The 26,219-nt window shown below is 53.0% G+C and overlaps 1 long non-coding RNA gene across 1 annotated transcript in view; it reads left to right on the forward strand.

Annotated features, from left to right (window-relative positions):
- LOC129531565 (uncharacterized) overlaps positions 1–26,219 on the forward strand; it is a 68,849-nt gene that overhangs the window by 13,666 nt on the left and 28,964 nt on the right. The window contains exon 2 of the long non-coding RNA XR_010129987.1: positions 18,979–19,073. This is a non-coding gene — a long non-coding RNA (uncharacterized lncRNA). The remainder of the gene's footprint in view (positions 1–18,978; positions 19,074–26,219) is intronic.

Here is a 26,219-nt window from a genome sequence, read left to right on the forward strand (position 1 = left end):
AGCCAGGTGTCTCTCCATCCCGGTGCTCGCCCCTTAAGGGCGGGCTGATAAGAAATGAAGTTAATAGGATCTCAGGATTATGTGAGGAAAAGCCTGCCCTAAAAGTGACCCACAGCCTGTGATCCCAGCACTTTGGGAGGCCGAGGCGGGCGGATTGCTTGAGCTCAGGAGTTTGAAACTAACCTGAATAACATGGTGAAACCCCGTCTCCACCAAAAAAATGCAAAAATTAGCCAGGTGTGGTGGCAAGCGCCTGTAGTCCCAGCTGCTCAGGAGACTGAGGTGGGAGGATCACTTGAGCCCGGGAGGTAGAAGCTGCAGTGAGCCAAGATTGTGCCACTGCATTCCAGCTGGGGCTACAGAGTGAAACCCTGTCTCAAAAAAAAAAAGAAAGAAAGAAAGAAAGAAAACTTATGTCTGCTGCACAAAAAACTGCACACAGATACTTATAGTAGCTTTATTCATAATTGCCAAAACATGAGCATAATCAACATGTCCTCCAGTAGGTAATGGAGAAATAAATTGCGGGACATCCAGACAATGAAATATTATTAAATGCTAAAAAGAAATGAGCTATTGATTGGGCATGGTGGCTCACGCCTGTAATTCCAGCACTTTGGGAGGCCAAGGCAGGCAGATCACCTGAAGTCAGGAGTTCGTGACCAGCCTGGCCAACATGGCAAAACCCCATCTCTAATAAAAATACAAAAATTAGCTGGGTATGGTGGTGTACGCCTGTAATCCCAGCTACTAGGGAGGCTGAGGCAGGAGAATCATTTGAATCCAGGAGGCAGAGGTTGCAGTGAGCTGAGATTGCACCACTGCACTCCAGCCTGGGCAACAGAGTGAGATTCCATCTCAAAAAAAAAAAAAAAAAAGAAATGAGCTATCAAGTCATGAAAAGACATGGAGGAAAAACTTCAGTGCGTATCACAAAGTGAAAGAAGGCAATCTGAAAAGTTATGCATGCTGTATGATTTCAACTATATGACATTTGGGAAAAGGCAAAACTATGGAGACAGTAAAAAGATGATTGGTGAAAAGGTGGTCCTCTGGGGCTGAGAAGAGGGAGAAATGGGTAGATGGAGCACAGAGGATTTTAGGGCAGTGAAACAACAGTGTATGATGTCATTATACATTTGTCCAAACCCACAGAATATACAAGGCCAAGAGTGAGCCCTAATGCAAACTATGGATTTTGGATGATACTATGTGTCAATGTAGGTTCATTGTTTACAGCAAATGAACCACTCTGGTGGGAGATATGGATAATGGAGGAAGAAGGAGGTATATGAGCATTCTATAGTTTCTGCTCAATTTTGCTGAGAAGCCAAAACTCTAAAAAAGAAAGCCTTTTTTTTTTTTTTTTTTTTTTTTTGAGATAGGGTCTTGCTCTGTCATGCAGGCTGGAGTGCAATGGCATGATCATGGCTCACTGCAGCCTCACCCTGTCAGACTCCAGTGATCCTTCCCACCTCAGCCTCCCAAGTAGCTGGGACTACAAGTATGCACCACCACACTGGGCTACTTTTTGTATTTTTTGTAGAGAACAGGTTTCCCAGGCTGGTCTCAAACTCTGGGGATCAAGTGATCTGTCCACCTTCGCCTCCTGAAGTGCTGGGATTACAGACATGAGCTATACACCTGGCACAAAGTCTATTTTTAAAAAAGTGACCCAGGAGCAAGGGTTCCAAAGAGCCCCTCTTGACACTCTCCCCAAGGCCCTTTCTGGTCCATGCCAGTGGGGAGGTGGGTTAAGGGATGCTCAGCTCCTTCCCAGCATGAGGAAGTGAGACAGGCTTTGGTGGGCTCCCAGTGTTGGGGGCTGCAAGACAGCAGGCCCATCTTCACCCCTCTCATCTCCCCTCACACTTCCTGGAGGAGCCTCAAAGATCCTTGGCCGTTGGCTCCCTTCTCCCCAGCTTCCTGTTTGGGTTCCAGAGAGACGTTTGGCCGTTTCTGCAGCTGAACTGGGAGCCAGTTGAACTGGTGACAGGGAGGACACTTGCTGGGGAGTGGGTTGAGGGGCTGCCAGTCCAGGGGGCAGCAGCTGGGGGTTGGTTGGAGCCTCAGCTAAAATCATTTGGAGGCTCAAATCCTCAGGCCTGGAGCCTTTGAGACCTCAGTTAGTTCAGCCCCTACCTGGATGCAATATATATTGGGGTTGGGCCGCTGAGCCGTAGACATCACCTTAGCCTGCTACAGCCGTACAGGCACCTTCTTACTGGTGTGACTTGAGCAGTCCACTTTGTCCAGCCGAGCCCCAGGTTCACCATCCGTGAATTCCCACTCCGTAGGCACACAGGCTGGTAATCAGCACTTACTCTTATGGCAGATGGAGCCCATACTTTGGACACGTCAGAAGACAGGAAACCCAGCCTGTCCCCTACTCCTTCCTACCTGCCTCTTACCCTCTGCCCCTTGCGGCCCCTCACACCGCAAACTTGATCCTAGCTCCAGACCTGCCAGGGGTCTTGGGGAGTAGATGACAGGCCCGCCCTCAGAAAACCCAGGGTGGTTCAGGCTAGAGACAGACATACTTTGCCAAGTGCTCAATCGAGGTAGCAGCGTGGGAAGGCTGGGTTTCAAGGAAAGATTCTTAGGGAAAGAGTGTTTCAGCCAGGCATGGTGGCTCACACCAGTAATTCCAACACTTTGGGAGGCCAAGGTAGGAGGATCGCTGGAGCCCAGGAGTTTGAGACCAGCCTGGGCAATATACTGAGGCCCTGTCTGTACAAAAATTTTTGAAACGTAGCCAGGTGGTACACACCTGTAGTCCCAGTCACTGGAGAAGCTGATGTGGGAGAGGTGGGAGGATCACCTGAGCCCACCAGGAGGTTGAGTGAGCCACGATGGCACCACTGCACTCCAGCCTGGGCAACAGAGGAGATCTTGTCTAAAAAAAAAAAAAAGAAGAAGAGAGTCTCAAGTCAGTTGTTTCAGAGTGAGTGGAGATAGCCCAGCATAGAAAGCTGGGCAAGGGGGCCGGGTGCGATGGCTCATGCCTGTAATTCCAGCACTTTGGGAGGCTGAGGCAGGTGGATCACCTGAGGTCAGGAGTTCGAGACCAGCCTGGCCAACATGACAAAACCCTGTCTCTATTAAAATACAAAAATTAGCTGGGCATGGTGGCGAGTGCCTGTAATCCCAGCTACTCCAGAGGCTGAGGCAGGAGAGTCACCTGAACCCGGGAGACGGAGGTTGCAGTGAGCCGAGATTGCACCACTGCATTCCAGCCTGGGCAACAGAGCAGGACTCCATCTCAAAATAAAGAAAAAAAGAAAGCTGGGAAAGGGGATCCCATTAGCAAGTACCCAGAGGTAAGGCGGGTACCTGATGTGGACAGGCTCCCACTCATCCTGCCTCTTCTACTCTACTCCCTGGGGTCCAAGACTGGCCAAAGGCCTCAGGTGCCCTGAGGTATCAGCAGGATCACAGTCCCTGCAGGTCCTGGCTCTGTCTGCCCCCACCAGGAAGCAGGCTCACCAGGTGAGCAGAGGCTGAGGTCACTGTAGTGCTTGCTGGCTACAGGGAGGGGATTGGGCCTGACTCACAGGGCCCACAGGACACAGCCCTCCAGCTGTGGCTGGGAAAGGACAGCCCTGCCCCCGGGGAGGCCACACCACATACCCTGGAGCCAGGGAGGGAGGACAGCACTGCAGGGGCTGCCGCCAGAGGGTCATGCCCACGTGGGCCCCACCTCAGCAAGGCTATTTACAAACAGGAAAGGCAATGCCTTCCTTCAGTGGAGTGTGTTGGGGAGAAGCTTCTCTTTGTGGGTGCACAGAGGGATATTTGGGAGTCGGAACTCTGCAGGGTTGGGGTTAGGAGTAGAGGGGTACCCATCTCCTGCTTCTCCAGCCCCAGCACAGCTAAATCCTCCTGCCGCTGCTCCTAGCAAGGGTCCCAGGAAAGGAGAGTGTGAGCCCAAAGTGTGGGCTGGCCCCTGGCCCCACGGTGCCCTGGCAGAGAACTGCCTCCCTCAGGAGATGAGGGCCTTCCGGGGCCAGCTGCTTGGCCTCCCCCTTTAGAATGGGGCCTCCTGGGGGCGGAAGCCGAGTCTTCTTCCAAGACAGAACCAGGGGCTCTCCTTCTTTCCGTTCTCCATGTCCCCTGGCAGTTCTGTGCCCATTTTCTCTGGTGACATATGGCCTGGGCCCGTGATGTCAAAGGGTCTCTGCTTCTTTTCCTTGGACTGTAGGGCTGGCCATCCCATGCCAGACCTTCTCCCTGGTCCATGAGGGTTTGGAGGGGAGGTAGGGCTGAGGAAGGGTTGATGGGAGGAGAAGAAGGCAGGGCTGATACATAATTTGTGGAGTCCAGTCTAAAATGGAAAGTCAGGGCCCCGTGGTGGCTCACGCCTGTAATCCCAGCACTTTGGGAGGCCAAGGCAGGCGGATCACTTGAGGTCAGGAGTTCAAGACCAGCTTGGCCAACATGGTGAAAACCCATCTCTACCAAAAATACAAAAATTAGCCAGGCGTGGTGGCATACACCTATAGTCCCAGCTACATGGGAGACTGAGGCACGAGAATTGCTTGAACCCGGGAGGCTGAGGTTGCAGTGAGCCGATACCACGCCACTGCACTCCAGCCTGGGCAAGAGATCGAGACTCTGTCTCAAAAAAAAAAAAAAGAAAAGAAAAGAAAAAAAGAAAGTCAGGGCCCCTTGCCCTTCCTCAAAATTTTTAAATTCCAGGATGACATTAACAGAGCATTAAACCAACCATGGGGCTGCATAGGTCACTGTTCATGAAGCCAGCCCTGCAGGAGGGGGCAGGTGTTCCAGAAGCAGGGCCCTTGGTGGGGAAAGGAAAGGAGGTTGGAGCAAGGACCCAAGGTCCCTGCTGGACCCCCAGAAAACAAGGGAAGTGAGGCTGATGAGGCTGGATGGCACCAGATGCAGAGGGTCCTGAACACTCAAACTTGACCCTGATCGTAGAGGTAGACACTGAAGATTCCTGAGCCACAGGGAAGTGGGCCAGGGAGGCTGGGTCAGGGCAGCAGAGACATTAGACCTGGGAGGGCCCTCGAGACTCATCTGCTTGCCCTTTCCTGAAGAGGAGACTGAGGCCCAGAGAGGGACCAAGACCCGCCCAAGGTCATCCGGCAAAGGGTGCAGAGCTGGGCCAGAGCCCTGGCTGCCTAGAATCTTGTCTCAGGTTGTGCGGCGAATTAAGTTGAGAGCTGATGTGCAGAGTAGGAGGGCAGCTGGTGCTGGGCCTCTGGTGTCTGTGTTCACCTAAGGAGTAGGACCCACCCTCCCAGCACCTCTGAGCCAGGACTTTCCTTTCCTGGGTGCTCTTCTCCTCTGGCCCTGCCTCAGGGTTTCCTGTGTCCCTCTCACTTGGGGTCCATCCTCTTGCTTCTCTGCTGCCTTCCATACTTGGCCCAGGAGCGGAGCCTCACTAGGCATCTGGACTTTTGGAAAATTCCTGCCCCACCCCCTACCCCACTGCCAGCCTGGCCTTCAGGGGCACTGAGTAGGGGACCCTGTGACAAGAAGACAGCCAAAGGCCGGACGCGGTGACTCCCGCCTGTAATCCCAGCACTTTGGGAGGCTGAGGCGGGTGGATCACCTGAGGTCAGGAGTTCGAGACCAGCCTGACCAACATAATGAAACCCCATCTCTACTAAAAATACAAAAAATTAGCTGGGCATGGTGGCAGGCGCCTGTAATCCCAGCTACTTGGGAGGCTGAAGCAGGAGAATCGCTTGAACCTAGGAGGCGGAGGTTGCAGTGAGCCGAGATCGTGCCATTCCACTCCAGCCTGGGCAACAACGGTGAAAGTCCATCTCAAAAAAAAAAAAAAAAAAAAAAAAGGAAGGCAGCCAAGGCCCACAAGGTTCCTCCAGGCCCCAGCTACCCTATTTCCTCTAGCCTGCCCCTGTAATGTAACCAGATGACCTGTCGCCTCCCTATTCTCCCTGCATTCCAGGGCCCACCTAACGCATCTGGAGGCCTCACGGAGGCCTTGGGGCCCCCTGAGGACCACAAATCCGTTACTTCTCAGTGCCCTTAGGGACATGGAGAATGGTCCAAAAACAGCCTATGCAAATACATGCAAAAGAGATGCAAATAGAAATGTGAGCATCCCCAGTTAAAGCCAATTTGGGCTTTAAGTGTTGCTTCCCTCCTCTCTGCTTTGCCTGATTCATCAAAATTTGTGAGTTTGTGTGAATGAGTGAGAGTGTGTGTGGGAGAGAAAGAGAGACAGACAGAAACACAGGGCAAAAGACAGCGTGGCAGGCTGGGCGGGAAACCTGGCTCAAAGTGTGTGTGCTGTGCTGGGATATGGGAACACTGCTTATGGCTGAGAAGCTCGTATTGTATGTTTCCCGGACTCCCCAGTATCCCCTGACAAACCCTGGGCTCACAGTCAAGGATGGGGGAGCTGGACTGTGGGGAGCAGTGGTCCAGGGAGGGGGTGAGGGGCAAAGGGGAGCAGGTTGAGGTTCTCAAGGATGTACTGGGGGTTCAGCTCTGAGTCTAAGACAAGGGGCTGGGGCCCCAGAGGAAACCTCTGAGCCCCTGAGGTATGGGCCTGGAAGCCCCATCAGTGCCAGTCAGAGGCCATCCCCTTCCTTAGTGTTGCTGCTGCCCTGAGGAACTCATGTGGGAGCCACTGGGCCAGCGAGGCTCTTGACCTTCGGGGGCCTTTCTTTCCTCATCTGTAGACACAAGCGCTGGTGTGAGGAAACCATAGTGCAATGCTGATTCTACACCATCCTGCCCTGGTAAGATGATTTGTAACATGCAGGAAGAAGGAAAATGGCAGGTCCTTCTAGACGTCTCTGCAAAAAGCTTAGTAAAACATCTTAAAGGAATGAGCCCCATTTTAGGAGGGAGAGAGAAATCCCCATCCAGAGCCAGTGGGTCTCCACATGGAGTCTCCTTGGGTCATATCCTCGGTTCTGAGGAGATCGGGGGCACCCTTACTTGGAAGAGCTAAAGTCATCTCTCCCACATAATGGAGGCCATAAGCGGTTGTTAAGTGTTCACGTATCGATACAGGTGAGAGAAAGTCAAAAGGAGAAAGGGGCCAGGCGCAGTGGCACACGCCTGTAATCCCAGCACTTTGGGAGGCTGAGGAGGGAGGATCGCTTGAACCCAAGAGTTTGAGACCAGCCTGGGCAATATAATGAGATCCCCAAGTCTACAAAAAAAATTTTTTTTTTTTTTTTTTTTTTGAGATGGAGTCTGGCTCTGTCGCCCAGGCTGGAGCACAGTGGTGTGATCTTGGCTCACTGCAAGCACCGCCTCCTGGGTTCACGCCATTCTCCTGCCTCAGCCCCCAGAGTAGCTGGGACTACAGGCGCCCACCACCACGCCCCGCTAATTTTTTGTATTTTTAGTAGAGACAGGGTTTCACCACATTAGCCAGGATGGTCTCGATCTCCTGACCTCGTGATCCACCCACCTCGGCCTCCCAAAGTGCTGAGATTAAAAAAAAAATTTTTTTAATTAGTCAGGCATGGTGGTGCACACCTGTGGTCCCAGCTATTTGGGAGGCTGAGGCAGGAAGACCACTTGAGCCCAGGAAGTCAAGGCTGCAGTGAGCTATGATCACACCACTGCGCTCCAGCCTGGGTGACAAAGCAAAACCATGTCTCAAAAAAACAAACAAAAAGGCCGGGCGCGGTGGCTCACACCGGTAATCCCAGCACTTTGGAAGCCTGAGGAGGGTGGATCACTTGAGTGAAGTCAGGAGTTTGAGACCAGTCTGGCCAACATGCTGAAACCCCGTCTCTACTAAAAATACAAAAATTAGCCAGGAGTGGTGGTGTGTGCCTGTAATCCCAGCTACAAGGGAGGCTGAGGCAGGAGAACGGCTTGAACCCAGGAGGAGAATGGCTTGAACTCGAGAGGCAGAGGGTGACAGAGTGAGACTCCATCTCGAAAGAAAGAAAGAAAGAAAGAAAGAAAGAAAGAAAGAAAGAAAGAGAAAGAAAGAAAGAAAGAAAGCCAGCCACACATGGTTGGGAACTGTGGCTGAAAAGAAGCTGAGCTTGGGGCCTAGACAGCTGTGGCAAGAACGGTGTTAGGTCCTTTTCAGTTTTGTATGGCTTTTGCACCAGGCAGGCCAGCTTCTGCCATTTCCTGTCTGTTTGAGCGTGGCCAAGTCCTTTAATTTCACCCAGCCTCAGTTTCGCCATCTGTAAAATGGGGATGACATTGCCTGTCACTAGGCCTGCAGTGTCAGTGCAGTTCACTGACATGCAGAGAGAGCAGTGCAGGCCCAGGCTACGGTGGGGCTTACGTACCATAGTAACTTACCCACACAGTCATCTGGGGCTTCCCCACAAGCAGGAATGAGAGCATATCAATAGAGTTATTATTTGAATAAATAATTCCATTTTTCTATATTTATAGAAAAAGACGCAGGTGAACCCTGTGTCATACTGCCTGTGGTTCCTGCTGTGGGGAGGGTGACCATGGCCTCACCCAGGGGCAGGCCCTAGGCTTAGGTGCGATAGAGCAGTCCCCGCCCCCAGCGCTCGGAGGCTGTGCACTTAAACTTCAAAGGACCTTCCAACAGATGCAGCTGGTTTCCTGCAGCCGTGCAGCAGCCAATGCCAGCCTGAATCACCCCGGCCTAAGGGAAGCTGGGGAGCAGAGGCCCACAGAGAGCTTAGCCCAGGTTAATATGAGCGGCTTCCTGGAGGCAGAACACACCCAGATTCTAACTGCTAGAAGAAAGAAGAGAATGGCGTGCTGGAGAGTTGCTGTAGCCCAGGGTGTTGGGGCCTGGGATGTGTAGATTCAGAGGGGTCTTTAGGAGGAACGACTTGGGAGATAAGAGCACTGATAAACGAGGTCACGGGTAGGAATGTAACCTGCGGACTCTCCAAGCCCCAGGAGTAGCTGGGTTCGGGCAGGTCCTCTCCTCCAGAAGGCCCACCAGGAGTGCCTACAGTGGTGTAGCTTGCAGCTTCCAAGCTACAGGAAGAGTCCCTGGGTCTGTGCTGTGGGTATGAGAGAGATGGGGTGGACACGGGCCAGGGCCAGGGCCAGGGCCAGGGCAGGATGGGGGCATGGGGAAGTGGTATCCCTAAGCAAGGGGCTTAGAGGCCCTGTGTGGGGCTGGCCCACGGCAGGTGGGAGGGATTTTTAGGTAGGCTCAGGTGCAGATGGAGACATTACGCCTGGCCCCACAGGTGGTTAATATTTAATCCCCTCCTTAATCATTAACTCCCTGGCTGGCTGGGGAGGAGCAGGGCTGTTGTCAAATCAGTAACCACAGGCCCAGGAACAATGTCCACAGATCTCATGGCCTCTCCCATTGCTGGCCGAGTGGGGTAACCCCTGGCCCGGGGGGCCAGGTGCATCTCCCTCCCACGGTGACCTTGGGCCATGGAGAGGGCTTGAAGAGGCCAATCCTCTCCGAGCCCCTGGATCGCCCTTTACCCTCCACCCTCTACTTACTGGTGGGGAGTGGTGGGAGGTGGTGTCCATTCACGCATGAGGGTTCTAGTCCCTGCCCACTCCTTCCAGGCTGTGTGACCTTGGGCAACTCACGTAGCCTCCCTGAACCTCAGTTTCCTCATCTGTGCAATGAGGATAATTATTCGTGTCTTGGAGGATTGTCATGAGATTTGAATGAGAGGAGGGTATACAAGGAAGTACTTTCTAAGCTGATGATTGAGTTAGCAAACAAGTTAGAGAAAGTACAGATGGGAAGAGACAGAGCGCAAAGGGTAAAGAGGAAAGAAAATAGCTTGAGAGCTCTTGTTTCCATCCACCCAAATGCAGTTCCTTTCCTTGGAGTTTGTTTTAATTCATTCAACGAGTGTTGATTGATAAGGCTGTGTCTCCCTAAGTGGGGCTTTAGGGGTAATTTAAAAAGGAGTCAACCTCACCCTCAGGGAGCAAGGGTGACCAGGCTCTAGGGCTGAACCCGGCAGTGTCTGGGATGAAGGTCAGCAGGTCAGTGGGATGGGCTGGAGGGTCAGAGCAGGCCTTAAGGCTGAAGCAGGGCGGGGAGAGGATCCTGAGGGATGATTAGGAGTTGGGTGTGGAGGTGTAGGGAGGACTGTGCGTGCAAGCTTGCACCTAGGGATGTTTGTGTACTTGAATTCAAGCACATAAGCAGACTATCTGAACACAGCCTGTCGCGAGGGTACACATGAATCACCCACAAACTCAGAGTAGTCAGCCACCCACCCACAAACACACACACACAGATGCACACGGTCACCCCAGGGGCGTGTGGACACTCCAGCACCTTGGGATGGCAAGGCCCTCCTCTTCCAGCCCCAGCCCTGAGGCTTTCTGGACAACTTAGCATATGTGTCCCCCAGTTTGTGTGCTTTCTGGGCCTGGCTGACACCCATCACAGGACTGAACACTTCTGGAGTTCCAAAGTCTTCAGGTACATCAAGAAGCCACGGTATCCTCTCAAAGCCACCAGGTCTCCAGCTGGGACCCAGTGTGGATGTGAGGGAGCTGTAGGCAGAGAGCTTGGAGCTGGTATGGAGCCCTGGACACATCGCTGCCTGGGACAGGAGACAGGGCAGCTGGACATTGCAAACCCTCCCTGACCACTCCCCACCCTGTGGGAGCAGGGGAGGCTGGCTGGGGGCAGCAGCTGGGGCTTCTTGGAGGAGGTGGGCATGGAGCTGGCCTTTAGAATGGAAGGATTTGAGGGGCAGAGATAGGTCGCAGGGAGCTACTGGAGCCCCCAGGAGCCAAGCCCCCAGCCCTCCTCGGGGTGGTTCACTCACATCCCACACTTGGGCTGGGCCCAGCCTGCCAGAACCAAAAAGAAGCCAAGCAGTGACTTTTTTTTTCTTTCCTTTTTTTTTTTTTTTGTGAGACAGAGTCTCACTCTGTTGCCCAGGCTGGAGTGCAGTGGCTCAATCTCAGCTTACTGCAACCTCTGCCTCTCGGGTTCAAGCGATTCTCCTGCCTTAGACTCCCGAGTAGGAGTAGCTGAGACTACAGGTGCATGCCACCATGTCTGGCTAATTTTTGTATTTTCAGTAGAGATGGGGTTTCACCATATTGGCCAGGCTGGTCTTGAACTCCTGACCTTGTGAGCCGCCTGCCTTGGCCTCCCAAAGTGCTGGGATTACAGGGGTGAGCCACCTTGCTCAGCCCAGGCGGTGACTTTTGAGAAACTGGGCTGAGTGGTAATAAAAACAAAATTCTGTCCTTCCCCGTGCTGCCTCCTACAGGGGACTCTGAGGACTGGAGGTCTGGGGGAGGGGTCCAGCTCTGAGCTTTCTAAGCAAATACTAAGACTTCTCCTACAGGAAGCCAGTCCTGACCCATGGTCCCTGCCCCAAGGAGTTGCTAATCCAGTGGATGCCATGGATCCAAACTGCCAGAGCCTGAATCCTGCCTTGATCTGTTTCTGGCTGTGTGACCTTGGGTTTGTTACCCGACCTCTCTGTGCCTCTGTTTTTTAATCTAGAACCTGGAGGTGATAATAGTGGAGTGAATTTGCTGCTTGTGGTTGCTGTGAGGGTTAGATGAGACCCAGGGCTCAGCACAGTGCCTGGTATATAGTAAGTGCTACAGCCATTTGAAGGAGAATGTGTTTTTGACTGCCATCTTTAGGGAAGCTTCCTGGAGGAGGAGACATATAAGTAGGCCCCTGAAGGACCAGCAGCATCCCCAGAGATCCAGAGGGGGGGGAAGGTACCACTTCCCTGCGGAGGGGCCAGGGCGAGTGTGGGCAGGAAAGAACGTGGCATAGTTGGGGTCACCAGGAGCCTGTGAGGCCACAGCCCCTGCTTGGAGGATGGAAGTGAGGGTGATGATCAGGGTGGGGAGTGGTCAGGAAGGGTTTGCAATGTCCAGCTGTCCTGGAGAGGGGAACGCTTGGAGGCTTGTGAGGGGAGCCCCAGCATTGCTCAGGCTGAGCTTGGCAGCAAAGAGCAGGCCCTGTTGGAGGAAGAAACCCAGGCAGAAGGCTGTCGGGAGACAAGAGCCCCGCAGGAAGGAGGCACGAGGGCTCTGGGCTCAGGCGGTGCTGGGAGGGTGGCCGGAGACTGTGGAAGGGGCAGTGCACAGGCCTCATCTGCAGGCTGGCCTCTCCAGCTGGACTCACTCAAAAAACATCCTCCACGAAGCCCCATCAGAGAGCCCTGGGGCATGCTGAGGCCCCGTCCAGCCCCGACTTCCTATGGGTCTGGCCCAGTGACCTTGGGCAGGTCACTTCCCCAGCCTCCATTTTTTCCTTTTTTTCTTTTTTTTTCTTTTTTTTTTTTTGAGACAGAGTCTTGCTTTGTCGCCCAGGCTGGAGTGCAGTGGCGCGATCTCCGCTCACCGCAAGCTCTGCCTCCCGGGTTCACGCCATTCTCCTGCCTCAGCCTCCTGAGTAGCTGGGACTACAGGCGCCCACCACCACGCCCGGCTAATTTTTTTTTTTTTTTGTATTTTTAGTAGAAATGGGGTTTCACCGTGTTAGCCAGGATGGTCTCGATCTCCTGACCACGTGATCTGCCCGCCTCAGCCTCCCAACCTGCTGGGATTACAGGCGTGAGCCACGGTGCCTGGCCCCCAGCCTCCATTTCTTCATCTGCCAAGTGGGCACAGGAATTCCTGCCCACTGTCCTTGCCCATGGGGTTGGAGAGGCGGTCTGATCTTGGGATGTAGAAGTCCCAAGAGGAGTCTCTGCTGCTTTCCACCCAAGGGCCAGGCAGGGAGGTTCAGGGCTGGGGAAGAGCCAGGCTACAGCTTTGCCTCTCTCCTCCTGGGCTGGCCCCTCAGCTTATCTGGGTCAGGGCAGAAGCTGGGGTGGGCGCGGAGGAGATACTCCTTCAGCGGCCTGATAGTGTGAGGGGATGATAAAGGGCCCAGGCCCAGCAGCCAGCTTAGGGAGAGGTGGTGCGACCAGTGAGGCTGGGCTGGAGGGTGGCATTGCTCCAGGCTGGCACTGCCCTGCCCCTCATCCAGCCCCACTGCATCCCTGAAGGGCAGTTGGATACTGCCCAGCCTTACACCACCCCATGGGCAGGAGAAGGGAGAGGCCTCTGAAGGTTGATGGTGGCCTTTGGACACTGTTTCAGGGAACTGATGGGGGCAGAGGCCAGTCTCTCGGGTAACAGAAGGGTGACTGACTTGTCCTGGGTTGCCTGGGGCTTTCCCAGTTTCAGAGTGGAAAGCCTGTCCTGGGAAACCCTTCAGTCCTGAGCAATTCAGAATGGTTTGCTGAGGCCAGCCATTCAGTTTTTGGTTTTTTGTTTGTTTGTTTGTTTGTTTTTTGTTTTTTTCTTGAGACAGAGTCTTGCACCCAGGCTGGAGTGCAGTGGCGTGATCTCAGCTCACTGCAACCTCCACCTCCCAGGTTCAAACGATTCTCTTGCCTCAGCCTCCCCAGTAGCTGGTATTACAGGCACATGCCTCCAAGCCTGGCTAATTTTTGTATTTTTAGTACAGACAGGGTTTCACTATGTTGACCAGGCTGGTCTCGAACTCCTGACCTCAAGTGATGCACCCGCCTCGGCCTCCCAAAGTGCTCCCACAGGCGTGAGCCACCACGCCTGGCTGCCTTTGTTTCTTATCTACAACAAAGAGGTGATAGTAGAATAAATTTGCTGCTTGTTGTTGCTGTGGGGGTTAGATGAGACCCAGGGCTCAGCACGGTGCCTAGCACATAGTAAGTGCTACAGCCATTTGAAAGATAATGTGGTTTTTTGTTTGTTTTTTAATTTTTTTTTTTTGAGATAGAGTCTTGCCCTGTCGCCCAGGATGGAGTGCAGCGGCTCGATCTCGGTTCACTGCAACCTCCACCTCCTGGGTTCCAGCGATTCTCTTGCCTCAGCCTCCCAAGTAGCTGGGACTACAGGTGCATGCCACCACACCTGCCTAATTTTTTTTTTTTTTTTTTGAGACAGAGGCTCTCTCTGTCGCCCAGGCTGGAGTGCAATGGCAAGGTATGGGCTCACTGCAACCTCCACCTCCCAGGTTCAAGTAATTCTCCTGCCCCAGCTCCTGAGTAGCTGGGATTACAGGCGCCCACCACCACATCAGGCTAATTTTTGTATTTTTAGTAGAGGCAGGGTTTCACCATGTTGGCCAGGCTGGTCTCGAACTCCTGACCTCAGGTGATCCACCCACCTCAGCCTCCCAAAGCGTTGTGATTATAGGTGTGAACCACTGCACGGCCGAGGATGTGTTCTTGACTGGCATGTTCAGGGAAGCTTCCTGGAGGAGGAGATGTATAAGCAGGCCCTTGAAGGACCAGCAGAGTCCCCAGAGATCCAGAGCAAGGGAAGGTACCACTTCCCTGCAGAGGGGCCAGGGCGAGTGTGGGCAGGAAGGAACACGGCATGGCTGGGGTCACCAGGAGCTTGTGAGGCCACAGCCCTTCCTGGAGGATGGAAATGAGGGTGATGATTGGGGTGGGGAGTGGTCAGGGAGGGTTTGCAATGTCCAGCTGCCATGGAGAGGGGAACGCTTGGAGGCTTGTGAGGGGAGCCCCAGCATCGCTCAGGCTGAGCTTGGCAGCAAAGAGCAGGCCCTGTTGGAGGGAGAAACCCAGGCAGAAGGCCGTCAGGAGACAGGAGCCTCACGTGAGGGAGGCACCGCGGCTGGGGGCTCAGTGCTTGATGACAGGTTCAGAACAGGCTGCTGGGACTGGACAGGAAAGCTGTCAGGAGGGCAGAGGGATACCTGGGGACACCTCGCCACAGGACATTCAGAAGGGAGTCCCTCTGCAGCCTGTTCTTCCAGCCTAAGCCCCCTTGCCCGCTGCCTTGGGCTTGCTTTCCTCCAGCACTTACACTGTAAAAAATCATGGCCTTGGACCGGCGCAGTGGCTCAGGCCTGTAATCCCAGCACTTTGGGAGGCCAAGGTGGGCGGATCACAAGGTCAGGAGCTCAAGGTCAACCAACCTGGTCAACATGGCGAAACCCTGTCTCTACTAAAAATACAAAAATTATCCAGGTGTGGTGGTACATGCCTGCAATCCCAGCTACTCGGGAGGCTGAGGCCAGAGAACTGCTTGAACCTGGGAGGCAGGAGGTTACAGTGAGCCAAGATCATGCCATTGCACTCCAGCCTGGGCAACAAGAACAAGACTCCATCTCAAAAAAAAAAAAAAAAAAAAAGATGGGGGAGCTTTCCTTACCTCGATGCTGACACAGGAGGTGAAAATCCCAAAGACCCTTGGCCCTGGCACCCCATCTAGGATGGGCACGGACGGGGAGATGAGAGCAAGATTCATGCAGGAAACAGAGCACCCCAGGGGAGAAGGCTCTGAGTTTTGTTTGGGTGATGGGCCTGAGGGGATGAGACAGGCAAGTTGCATCCAAAGCAGCTCCTAAGGTTCAGACGAAAGGATGTATAATATCTGAGAGGGAAGGTGGGCTCTGGGGAAATGTATGAATCAGATGCCAGCTGGGTGCAGTGGCTAACACCTGCAATCCCGATACTTTGGGTGGATCACTTGAGCCCAGGAGTTTGAGACCAGCCTGAGCAACATGGTGAAACCCTGTCACTACACACAAAAAAACAAAAATTAGCCAGGTGTGGCGCGTGCCTGTAGTCCTAGCTACTCAGGAGGCTGAGGAAGAAGAATGGCTTGAGCCCAGGAAGTGGAGGCTGCAATGAGCTGTGTTTGCAGCACCGCGCTTCAGCGTGGGTGACAGAGCGAGACCCTGCCTCAAGGAAAAAAAGAATTAGATGCCCCCAGAGTGGCTATTCTAGACTGGATGGGCCGTCTACCCCACCTCCCTCCCAGGAGCCCAGAGTTGGTGGTGTGGACAAAGTCTGTTAGTAAAGCTGGATGTGGTCCTCTTGTTAACATCAGGGTTGGCAAATGGGCCCAATTAAGCTGGTCACATTCTAACTGTAGGCGCTGTTGCTTCCAGAAAGTCCTTCCTGGCCCTCTGTGGCCCACCCCCACCACGGCTCCTTCCACCTCACATCACACCCCATCGCTTTCACCTACTTACACCTCCACTATCCCCTCCTCCCTGGAGGTGTCCCTGTCTGGTCACCTCTGAATCTCCAACAGCTTCCAGGTAGTGTGCTCAGAAGATTGCACACTTCCAGGCATCTCCCACCACACATGCCTGAAGATTCATGTGTGGTGGGAGATGGGGTGCCCAGCAGTGACCATGAAGTTCCAGACAGGCGGGGGTCCTGGGGAAGGGCTGGTAACCCGGAGCTCAAGGAGGGGCCCAAAGGCCAGTCGAGGTGTTCTGAGGAGAGAGAGTGCTGCAAGGGGTCCCCAATTTCTGAGGCTGTTTGTGTCTCTAACCCAGCCTTCCCTCCCTCTTGTGCCAGACTCAGCCAAGAGAACAAACTGTGTGAGCAGATGGTGCTGCTGTCCAGGCTGAGACAGAATCCCTACAGACAGGCTGGCCAAAGGGTCCGGCCCTGGACCTCCTAGGTGTGGCTGAGGCTGGGGAGGGGAGAGGCTGGGGAGGGGAGAGGCTGAGGGCCGGGCCACCACTCTGGGAGAGGCTGCGGGGAGAGGTGCTGAGGGCAGGGGAGCCAGGCCTGGCTGGCCTTTGAAGGGCAGGCCTTCCTGGGGAGGACACTTTAATCGCCCCCAATTAAACCATCGCCGGAAGCTTTTAACAGCCCCATAAGGCCTTTTAAGGACCGCCCTTTTGTTAGGCAGCCAAGCTGTTATGCAAAAAGAGAGCAGGCCAGAGCCTCTTACCACTTTCCCCAGGCCCTAAGACCAGCGGGCCCCAAACTGCAGTCCGAGTCCAAAGAGGCTGCTTGTTGGGGAATCAAAGGCTGGGGAAGCTGCTTTGATCTGGGGAAACCCAGCCCTTCCCAGCCTCCCCAGCTCGAGACCTCCTCCCACCTCCGCCCAAGGGCTTGAGCCCTTGAGGTCTTCACTCCCACAGTTTCCAGTGTGGAGCCTGTTGGCGGATCCCCGGGGTCCTGGGAGGCTGCCCCTGCGCCTTACTTCAAGAGGCAGGCCTGCCACAGGGTAGGAGCTTCCAGGGCTCCCACTACCCCTCAGGGCAAGGACACCTTGGCCTCACCTCTTCAACCTGCGCTAAGGTCTTCTCGGTCCCATGAGACTCCGAGTGTCAGATGGGCGTCACCTGGGACTCTGTTAGAAGAGAGGACTCTTAGGCCCCACTCCAGGCCTTCTGAACCAGAACCTGCTTTTTAACAATTTCCTCAGGGAAAGTTGAGACATTTGAGAAGTAATGCTCAAGTGTCTTCCCTCCCTGGCCCCCAAAGCAAGATAGAGTGTAGGAATGATGTTAGCCATGGTAGACTGTGGGCACTACACCCCTCTGTTTTCCAAATTTTCTTCACCATATCTGTTTTTAAAAATGACAACAAAGGCTTTTCTGTAAATAGCAGCTTCTGGAGGACCCCAAATGGAAGGCTTCCATTTGGTCCTTTGGTTGACATCAAAACCCTCCACCCTGGTGTCCACATCTGCTTCATCATTGCATACCCAGAACTGCCGGAGGGAGACAGGACAGACATTCCCATTATACAGAAGAAGAAACAAACACAGGAAGGCTGGTGGACTGGCTTGAGTGAGGAGCAGAGTTAGAGGGAAACTCAGGAAACCTAAGCTGGTTCAGGACCTGCCTACTGTCAGGTCAAGCCAAGCTGCCACAGACAGCTGTGAAATGGGAGCACTACATAAGCGTATCTGGCCTGGGGGTGGGCGCAGGGCGGGGCTGAACTACAGCTCCCTCCCCACTCACCAAGGGCGTCCTTGTTGGGCAGGAGGAAGGGGAGCCTTTTTCTTTCCTTCTTTTTTTTTTTTTTCGAGATGTAGTCTTGCTCTGTCGCCCAGGCTGGAGTGCAATGGCGCAATCTTGGCTCATTGCAACCTCTGCCTCCTGTGTTCAAGCGATTCTCCTGCCTCAGCCTCCTGAGTAACTGGAATTACAGGCACCCGCCACCACGCCCGGCTAATTTTTTATATTTTTAGTAGAGACGGAGTTTCACCATGTTGGTCAGGCTGGTCTTGAACTCCTGACCTCAGGTGATCCACCTGCCTCAGCCTCGCAAAGTGCTGGAATTACAGGCATGAGTCACCACGCCCGGCCACCTTTTTCTAATTTACGCAAAAGTCCCACACAGGTTTCCAGAATTCCCTATTTCCCTCCTCCTCCCCCTAAGAGTTGCAGGTCATCAGCACCTGTCACTTGCTATCCTTTCAGGCTTAGTACTTTCTTTCTGGGTCCCATGCAGTCCCCATAACAACTCTCTGACTCATTCTTCCCATGAAGCCTTCTTCCTTCTGCTGTTTTCCTGGAAGTTGTTTCTTTGAAAACTAAACAAGACCGGAAGAGCACTCCACCAGATGAGTCAGATCCTGTAGGGACCAAGGTGTCCCACCGCAGACCCTCGGACAGATAGTCTGGCTCAGCGGGGAACAGCAGTAGGGGTTGGTTTACAGGCATTTTCTGGATGTTTTCAGGTCTTGAGCCTTTAGCAAATCTTGAGTACCTGGGTGTACAAAGGGCTGAAATCCACCTTACTTTTCCTCCAGGGTCTTCCAGCAACCCCTAGATTCAGGCAGTGTGTTTAGGGCCCCCGGGGCTGTGGGAGAACCCTTTAGCGCAGGGCCCAGCAAATGCTTTCTGTAAAGGGCCAGATGTAAAAAGAATAAGGCTTTGGAGTCTTTTGTCTCTGTCACAACTACCCAACTTGGCCATACCTGACTGGGCACAACTGTGCTTCAATAACATTTTTTAATGGGCACTGACATTTTAATTTCATATGATTTTCACATGTGCCAGAATGTTATGCTGCTTTTGATTTTCTCCCTGCAACCACGTAAAAAATCATTCTAGCTCTCAGGCTGCACAAAAGCAGACAGTGGGTAAAACCGGGCCCACAGGTCAACTGTAGCCTCAGCTACTGGGGAGCTCAAACCATAGTTTGCTGACCCATGAAACAAAGCGAAGTTGTACCGATCGGTCATCAAGTCAGCCTTGGATTCAAGTCCTGGTTATTCAATTAACCACTGGTGTGAGTCATGGCATGTTACTAAGCCTCTCTGAACCTCTGTTTCTTCTCTGTCACCTAGGGACGGTGGTGTCTGCTGTTCCGGGATTGAGAGAGATGAAGCACATGAAGCACTTACTCACCTCAGTGACTGGTGTGCGCAGCCACTCCCTGCAGGTGAACCATGAACTTGTAGCAGCCCATTCGGAGGTCAGCGGGAGGGGGCGCGAGCCTAATGAGGTCAGGAGTCCTTTCTTGGAGGAAGTCGGGGGTGAGCTGGACTGATATGAGACCAGCAGTGATGGAAGGAGAGAGAAACTTTGGAGAGGTCAGGTCAAGAAAACTCAGTCCTGGGGTCTGGCCATTAAAGGCTCTGAGAAGGGGCCCCCTTCAAAGTAGGGCCAAGGGGAGGTTCATCTACAGGTGCTGCCTGGGCGCCGGGGAACTGGGGTGGGGGGATGGTGGGGGAAGACACCATGGACTAGAGATATGTGAGGAGGTTGCTGGTGAATCCATGTGATTGGGAGTGGGGGTGGTGGGGTGGGGGTTCCCGTGAGTGCCAGGATCTATAGATGGAAACAGCCCCAGGGAACGTGCCTACAGGCACTAAATGCAGTTTTGACTGCAAGCACATTTCCGCATTAATGTGAAGGGGCTGCCTATTGTTTTGCTGACGAAGTAGCTGTCCTTTCCCTCCTCCTACCCTCCATGGCACCATCATGTCATGGTACACGCCAGTCCCTTTGCTCCTCCATACTGACTGGTGCAGGGGTAGCATCTGAGCAAAGCCCAGCCAATCGGGGTCCTTCCCTAAGAGTCTTGTTCACGTGGGATCAGAGAGAGTATAAGTCCCTCTCTGTGAGCAGGAACATCAAGATGTGAACCTTAGGCCTGGCCAGCAGCTGTGTTGCCTACCACAGGGAAGTCAAAAAATTCAGGAGAGAATGAAGTTGATCCCACCAGGAAGGGATTCAGTGAGAGTCGGGAGAGGCCTGCGTTCCTGCCCTTCCACTGTGTGTGGCTTGGCGACAGTTCTTCCTCTGATGTAGGAGCTACCCAAATTCTTTGAATAAACGCCTCCTTTTTTTTTTTTTTTTTTTTTTTTGAGATGGAGTTTCGCTCTTGTTGCCTGGGCTGGAGTGCAATGGCGCGATCTTGGCTCACTGCAACCTCCGCCTCCCGGGTTCAAGCAATTCTCCTGCCTCAGCTTCCCAAGTAGCTAGGATTACAGGCGTGTGCCACCACGCCTGGCTAATTTTGTATTTTTAGTAGAGATGGGGTTTCACTATGTTGGTCAGGCTAGTCTTGAACTCCTGACCTCAGATGATCCGCCTGCCTCAGCCTCCCAAAGTGCTGGGATTACAGTTGTGAGCCACCACACCCGGCAAACGCCTCTTTTTCTAAAGCAAGTTTGAGTTTCTATTACTTGCAATTAAAGAAAGTCATTGACCACATGCATCATCACAGCATTCTTCCCCAACATTTATTGCTCATTTGCTGTGTGCCAGGCACCGGATAAGTGCCTTACATCCATTACTTAATAGAATTCTCAGTTATGCTGTGAGCTGCGGGTGCGCCTACCTCCATTTTACTTTTGATTAAACTGAGGCTCCGACTTCACCGGACGTTTAAGTGGGGTGGTCTTCAGGCCCTGGGCTGAGTTCTCTTTGGCTGATTATTTGAGAGCCGTGATTACTGTCTCCCAAACAATCTTCCCATTCCCATCTTTTAATTCCACCTCTATGATTTCCAATTTTCAATCTAGAAAATTTCTTTGTTTTACTTATTTGAGACGGGGTTTCACTCTGTTGCCCAGGCTTGAGTTCAGTGGCACAATCTCCGCTTACTGCAACCTCCACCTCCCAGGCTCAGGTGATCCTCCCACCTTAGCCTCCTAAGCTCCCGAGTACCTGGGACTACAGGTGTGCACCACCATGCCTGACTAATTGTTTATATTTTTTTGTAGAGATGAGGTTTCGCCATGTTGCCTAGGCTGGTCTCAGACTCCTGGGTTCAAGTGATCCGCCCTCCTCGGCCTCCCGAAATGTTGGGATTACAGGTGTGAGCCACTGCACCCAACTGATGTTTCTTTTATTTTTAATTAATTTATTTACTAATTTATTTCGAGACAGAGTTTCACTCCTGTTGCCCAGGCTGGAGTGCAATGGCGCAATCTCAGCTTACTGCAACCTCTGCCTCCCGGGTTCAAGTGATTCTCCTGCCTTAGCCTCCTGAGTAGCTAGGATTACAGGCATGCGCCACCACCCCCAGCTAATTTTGTGTTTTTAGTAGAGATGGGGTTTCACCATGTTGGCCAGGTTGGTCTCGAACTCCTGACCTCAGGTGATCTGCCCCCCTCGGCCTCCCAAAGTGCTGGGATTACAGGCATGAGCCACCGCACTGGCATTTTTATTTTTTTGATACTTTTTTTTTGAGATGGAGCCTCACTCTGTTGCCCAGGCTGGAGTGCAGTGGCCTGATCTCGGCTCACTGCAACCTCCTGGGTTCAAGTGATTCTCGTGCCTCACCTCCCAAGTAGCTGGGATTATAGGCGTGTGCCACCATGCTGACTAATTTTTGTATTTTTAGTAGAAGCAGGGTTTCACCATGTTGGCCAGGCTGGTCTCAAACTCCTGACCTCAAGTGATCCACCTGCCTCGGCCTCCTAAAGTGCTCAGATTACAGGTGTGAGCCATGGTGCCCAGCCCCTTTCTTTTAAAATCAAGACTGTAATCCCAGCACTTTTCAAGGCCAAGGTGGGAAGATTGCTTGAGTCCAGGAGTTCAAGACCAATCTGGGCAACATGGTGAGACCCCTTTAAAAAAAAAAAAAATGCTGATATGTCCAGTTGCTTACTTGCTAGGGATATCTCAAAAATAGATCTCAAAAACTAAATTCCTGTTCTCCCTTCTCCCAACAAATCTGCCCGTCCTCTGGGGTTTCCCATCTCAGTAACTGGCCCCACCCAGTTTCCCCAGTCAGAAACCTGAGCGGTATATTTGACATCTTCTCCTTTGACCTCCATAACTGCCCTATCACCAGGTCCTATTGTACCCACTCCCTGCGCACATCTTGGCTCTGCCCCTTCTCTCCGGCTCCACTATCCCCCACAAGTCCAACCACTCTTCCTCTGGAAGATAGCCTCCTCCCTGGTCTCCTGAAACCCGCTCTAAGCCATTACCCCTTCAGCTACTGGAGTACAGCAAGAACTGCAGCCATGCCCCCCACCACTTAAAACCACTCACTGGTTCTAGTCCAGAGTCCTTCCCAAGACCTGTGTGTTCTCGCCAGATTCAGCCCTGTCTACTTCCCAACCTCATCTTGGGTCTGTCTTTTGCTCCCTCACTGTGGCCTCCTTTCAGTACAAGGAGTACCCAGCTCTTCTGACCTCAGGGCTTTTGTGCATGCTATTTCTGCTGTTTGTCCAGTGCTCTCCCCATCTCTACTTCCCTAGCTCCTATCATTCCTAGATATCCTTCAGTTGCTGGTGTAAGCTTTAGGGATACCCTCTCTTGGGCCCGCTGGGAAATCTGATCCCATCGCACCCTTCACTCTCTGCAATACTCACTAACTATGCGTTGGGTGTGTATTGAATATTTGTCTCCGTTGCTAGATGATTCACTCTCCCAGGGCGGGGATTGGGTCTGTGTCGTTCACCATTGTACCTGCGGCACCCAGCGTAATGTCAGGCACAGAGCAGGTGCTCAGAAACATGTGCTGAATAAATGAGTGAGTGACGGAGGCTTGGGGAGGACCCATGGCTTGTGCTAGGGTTTCGCTGCCAGTGAATGGAGGAGCCTAGATGTCACCCCAATCTCTTGGGCTCTCAAGTACACTGTGTTAGCTTCATGCAATATTGGCACCCTTGGGAGAACCAGGAAGGGAGAGGCTGAGGATCCAGACCCCAGGTGCTTAGACTCACCAGAAAGGATGCTGGAGCTAGAGTGGGGTGGGGGCAACCAAATGGAGTCAGATTAGGGGTAAGGAGATTCTCAGGCACTCAGCACAAAAGCTGAGACAGGATCTATTCAAGGCCATAGTGTGGCTTAGGGATGGAGCTGGGGTGGAGACAAGGGTGGGGGTGGGGGAGAGGGAGAGGACACCACAAATGGAACCCTGGCCTCACACCCAGGCCCCACACAAAGAGCTTGGCCTGTGCTGCCTCATCTACTACCCTGCCCACCATGCAAGGCAGGGATTAATATGTCCTGCTACAGACAAGGAAACGGAGCTTGAGAGAAAGAAAGTAGCTCGCTCAAAGTCTCCCAGCTAGTAAGTGTCAGGATCAGATTGGAATCTGGAGCCTGAGAAATCAGCTATTTGGAAAAATCAGTCCAGACAAGAAAATGGTAGGACAGAGCCCACCGTGGGTGAGAGGTGGTGACATGGCCACCCTCCCTCCATCATTTCACCCCTGCAGGCCCATCGTCTGTGGGGACATCTTTTTGAAATTCCAAAAGCTCTGGATGCAAACCCCAAAGCCTCTCTGAGTAAGTCCTCAGGTGGCCAGATCCTCCCAGGCTGGCGCCTACCTCCCTGGAGGATTTCCCCTGTACGGCTTCCATTTGAAAAGGAGCTTAGGGCCTCGGTACCGACCCCGCTGGGCCGTTTGATGCCCTGGCTCAGGGATGCAGAGTGGAGGAGCCTGGCCTGCTGGGGAGGGGGTGGGGTGGGAGCAGGTGTGGGGTGGAGGAAGAGGCACTGGAAAATCCCTCTGAGCCTGGCCTTGGGTGTTGAGTTTATTTTATTTAATGTTACCTGTGGACCCCCCACCTTTTCCCCCATTTAACATCTCTTGTACGTAGCTTTTTAAAAAACTCACATCAGGCCGGGTGCGGTGGCTTACACCTCTAATCCCAGCACCTTGGGAGGCTGAGGCGGGTGGATCACCTGGGGTCAGGAGTTCGAGACGACCCTGGCCAACAAGGAGAAACCCTGTCTCTACTAAAAATACAAAAATTAGCTGGGTGTGGTGGTGTGTGAGGTGTGTGACTGTAGTCCCAGCTACTCAGGAGTCTGAGGCAGAAGAATCGCTTGAGCCCGGGAGGCAGAGGTTGCAGTGAGCCAAGATTGCCCCACTGCGCTCCAGCCTGGGCAACAGAACGAGACTCGGTCTCAAAAAACAAAATAAAACAAAAAAACCCCAAAAAACCTCACATCATTTATGTAGCCTTTTATAAATATGAACTCATCAATCCTCAGAAAAACTTTATGATATAGATATTATTGTGCCCAAATTTTACAGGTAAAAAAGTTGAAGCAGAAGGTCAGGGACTTGCCCAAGGTCATCAGCAGTCAGTGGCAGAGGTGGAGCTTGAACCCAGGCAGCTGGCCTCTGGACGCTATGCTCCGAAATCCCTCCTCTCTTTGGAGACAGAAGCCTCTGAAAGTCTTGCTCCCCAGCCAGGCCACTGAGGGCCTCAGAGATAACCGTTCCTTTCTTTTCACACAGGCCCAGAATTTGTTTACCAGGAGTGAGCAAGTAGCTGCCCCAAACAAAGGGGATGCGAGTGGAGATAACTCAATCGTTCAGGGCCTGGCCAGGCAGTTGGGAGGGCCAGGATCGAGCCCAGACAGCCTGGGGGCCAGGCTTGAGAAACTGCTGGGACCTGGCTGCCGGCTGTTTGTTGCAAAACAATGAGTCAGCCCCGGAGGAAGGGGAGCAGGGGTGCTGGGGAATCGGGTGGAGAGGCCTCTCTTCCCCCAGCCCTGACTCCAGCTTTTCCCATGGTGGGTTCTGCCCACCCCCACCCTCCCAGACCTTGGTCTTCAGAAGGCTCAACCAATTTCCTTTTTTGTTGTTTGGCTGTGATAGGAAAAGTATTGAAAAATAGAAAGTGCCCTAGACAAGAAAACACTCTGAAAGCTGAAACGTGAAACCTGGCAGCCTGGGCCAACGCCCCAGCGGGAGGTGGCCAGCGAACCAGGCTTCTATCCCTGGGCTCCCTCCCAGGCAGGCACCAGCCCATGAAGGCACTGCAGCCCCGTCAGTAGAGATGAGAACTTGGAGGTCCAGGGATGAGTGGTGACCGGTTCAAGGTCGCATGGCTGGTGCTATGGCCCGGGAGGGTGGGCAGGTCTCAGGGACCAGGTCGCTAGATAGGAAGAGGCTGGAAACACACACTTCTTTAAAAACAAAACGTTAGCCTTGCCAAGGGACCATGCACTTCTATTCCCACATGGCACCAAAGCTCCTTGCCAGAGGCACACCAGGGTATGTGACAGTTCTCTACCCTGGCCTGCCCCAGTGAGCCAAAGCCACTCCTAACAGATCCCATTTGCCCACAGTGGGTGTCATGAGCCACTCCATTCCTCCTCTGGCCCTGCCCCCTCCACCTCCGGGCCCCTTCCTCTCACTTATCTAGTAAAGATAGTGCCTTCCCGTTGTTGAGAACAGGACAGAGGGAATTTGCTCATGATCACAGAGCAAATTTATTAATTCATTCATCAAAACCATGTTGGGCTGCTACAGAGCCTGACTCCAGAGAATAGTGAGAAGGGAGGGCACGGTCTCTTGGGGAGCCAGCTGTACACACAGATAACTGCTCTATCACAGCACATCGATCAAGATTTATCTGCCATGTGTGCAGTGGGACGCTGAGGGGCCTGACCCAGCCTGAGGGACAGAGAAGTCTTTCTGGAGGAGTCAGAAAGAGCTGGGTCTTAAGAACTGAGTATGAGTGCACCAGGGCCAGGGGGTGATGATATCCACAATCTCCCAGGCCCCCTGTCTTGGCTCTATCCACTGCTGGGTCTACAGAACCACTCAGCCAATAGAACTGAGATCCCACAATGGCCCAGTGGTCCACAATGGGGGTGGTGTGGGTGTGGACACAAGGCAACTATCACATGGTACCTGCCCTCAAAAAGCTTCCTGGGCCATTGGAGAAGACAAAACTATCATCCTTGCAATGTTGAGGAAAGCCAACAAGTGTTGGGAGCTCCTCTGTGAACAGTTGTCCCTCCCTCTGTATCCTAGGGGTATTGTGGCGGGGGGATTGGTTCCAAGACTCCCATGGATATTGAAATCCACAGATGCTCAAGTCCCTGATATAAAATGGCATAGTATTTACAAATAACCTATGCCTAACTTCTTGCATACTTTATTTTTGGCTAAGCAGGCATGAATGACTCAGGTATACTTTAAATTATCTCTAGATTACTTATAATACCTAATACAATGTAAATGCTATGTATTTTTTTTTTTTTTCCTGTAGAGATAAGGTCTTACTTTGTGGCCGCTGGCTGGAGTGCAGTGGCTTGATCATGGCTCACTGCAGCCTCGACCTCCCAGGTTCAAATGATCCTCCTACCTCAGCCTCT

This window comes from Gorilla gorilla, chromosome 12 (genome assembly GCF_029281585.2).
Source record: "Gorilla gorilla gorilla isolate KB3781 chromosome 12, NHGRI_mGorGor1-v2.1_pri, whole genome shotgun sequence".
Lineage (NCBI taxonomy): Eukaryota > Metazoa > Chordata > Mammalia > Primates > Hominidae > Gorilla > Gorilla gorilla.